Raw genomic sequence first — 2,245 nt, forward strand, 5'->3', positions numbered from 1 at the left:
GGTATTTCGTTCATCATCCTTAAACAACCCTTATTCAGGGACATTTTGAGAGGGATGAGCTACTCGACCTGAAGAAAATTCTAACTGGGCCCCACCTGCGAGGTCATGCGCTGTTTATCTTGATATGAGATCACCATGTCGCGCACATATGGTTGTGATGCATGTGCCTGGTGTACCCTTATCAGACAGGTAGTCATGATGGGTATACTGGGCTCCTTATATTCTACCCCAGTGTCACTTTGATGGCATGCACTGCTCTCTCACTCAATAATAATAATAATAATAATAATAATAATAATAATAATAATAATAACAATAATCGAGAACTGTTCCTGTTATTGTGGATGCCCTTGGTTTGATAAGAAAGGCATGTCAAAAACATCAAGATAATATCCCAGGAGAACCATGTCTCAGAGAAATCCAAAAGATTGTGCTGACAAGTACTGCCCACATCCTTAGAAAAATCGTATCAATTTAAATATATGCGTTGTATCTCTTATCCTTCACTCCCCCTAGGACGCTAGGTATGTCTCGGCAAGTGATTGTAACTAACATGCAGGTTAAAAATAAATAAATGAATAAATAATAATAATAATAACAACAATAATAATAATAATAATAATAATAATAATAATAATAATAATAATAATAATCCCAAAAGGATGAGAGGTAATGTCAACCTCAGCGGAATTTGAAACCAGAACGTAAAAACGAGCGAAAATACCGCTAATCATTTTACCCGGTGTGCTTACGATTTAGCCAGCACACCGCCATAATAATAATGATAATAATAATGATGATAATGATGATGATGATGATGATGGTTCCGGATTCAGTTCTTCTGCGTGGCACCTTGGGTAAGTGTCTTCTACTATAGCCTCGGGCCGACCAAACTCTTGTGAAGAGATTTTGTAGATAGAAATTGAAAGAAGCACATCATGTGTGTATGTGTTAAATAAAATGAGACAACAAAGCCATTGCAGTGAGAAATTTCAAAGATCTTTATAAAGGGGAAAATAGTCTTACAGCTGTTTCAAGGATATGAAAGATATCCCATTTGCTGAGACCCCCTTCGGTCATGACTGACCATGGGATTGCACCTAGAAAGTTACCCTTCCAGGCACAAGTCCGGGCAAGGTTGTTTTTTGGAAGGCCAGCAGTCGCCCATGCATACCGGCCTCCTCTCTCCACGCCACCAGTGTTATCCAAGGGAAATGCAGAGGGGCCGATACAGCTTGGCACCTGTGACATCGCAACTCATTTCTACAGCTGAGTGGACTGGAGCAACGTGAAATAAAGTGTCTTGCTCAAGAACACAACACGCAGCCCGGTTCGTGATTCGAACTCACAACCTCATGATCGTAAGCTCGACGCTCTAACCACTGAGCCATGCGCCTTCACAGATATCCCAGCATCAGAGACGATATGAGGGAGTTAACTAGAAGGAAATAGTAGAGTTCAATACAAGAAATTATTTTGGAAAGGGGGAGACGCAGAAAGTATAAAGTGAAATGTGAGAATAAAAATATATGTTGGATGTTAAAGTTGCTCTTTCATTACCCAAGGAATGTGCTGTGTAGAATGGGTAAAGAAGTTTCTTGTCCATGGCATGTAAATTCCGATAGGAGTTCATATTTTGTTATTATAAATGCATAGCATGTAGATACTAATTCCATGTGCTATTGATTCAAGGAGATCTTGTAGTGCAAATGAAATTTTGAGAATGTATTGGTTGGGGGAAGTAGATAGAGAGAAGAGAATAGATAAGTATGTTAGAAGGAAGAAAAATGGTATTGGTCAAAAGGATTAGGGGAAGAAAGAGGAAGAGAAAAGGAAAGAAAAGGAGTGCTTGATGGTGGTCAAGATAACGTGAGGGAGTTAGGAGAGGAGAGCTATCAGGAGATAAAAGGAATAGATGGAGGGATATAAGGAAGAGATAAGAATGTAAGGAAGGAATATGTGCGAAAGGTTGGCGGTGGTGTGATATGTTTGAAGAGGCGCTAAGGTGGAGAGACGGATGAAGAACGAGGCACGGAGTGGGGTACTAAAAGTGAGTAGTAAACTTCAAAAGGGAAACGAAGAATAGGAAGATAAAACGGCCAAGATTTCAGAAATAGAAATAAGAAATCAGAGATTGTACTTGCTAAGGTGATAGTGGGGACTGATAAATCAGTGAGAGAAAGAAAAATAGGTATATAGATATACGCACACACACACACACACACACACACACACACACACACAC

The 2,245-nt window shown here is 39.6% G+C and overlaps 1 protein-coding gene across 1 annotated transcript in view; it reads right to left on the reverse strand.

Moving 5' to 3' along the window:
• The window catches only part of LOC106883408 (legumain), a gene marked incomplete at its 3' end in the record, with an annotated part of 9,829 nt that overhangs the window by 4,660 nt on the left and 2,924 nt on the right, over positions 1 to 2,245 (reverse strand). The window lies entirely within an intron of this gene.

The sequence above is a fragment of the Octopus bimaculoides genome, chromosome 25 (genome assembly GCF_001194135.2).
Source record: "Octopus bimaculoides isolate UCB-OBI-ISO-001 chromosome 25, ASM119413v2, whole genome shotgun sequence".
NCBI lineage: Eukaryota > Metazoa > Mollusca > Cephalopoda > Octopoda > Octopodidae > Octopus > Octopus bimaculoides.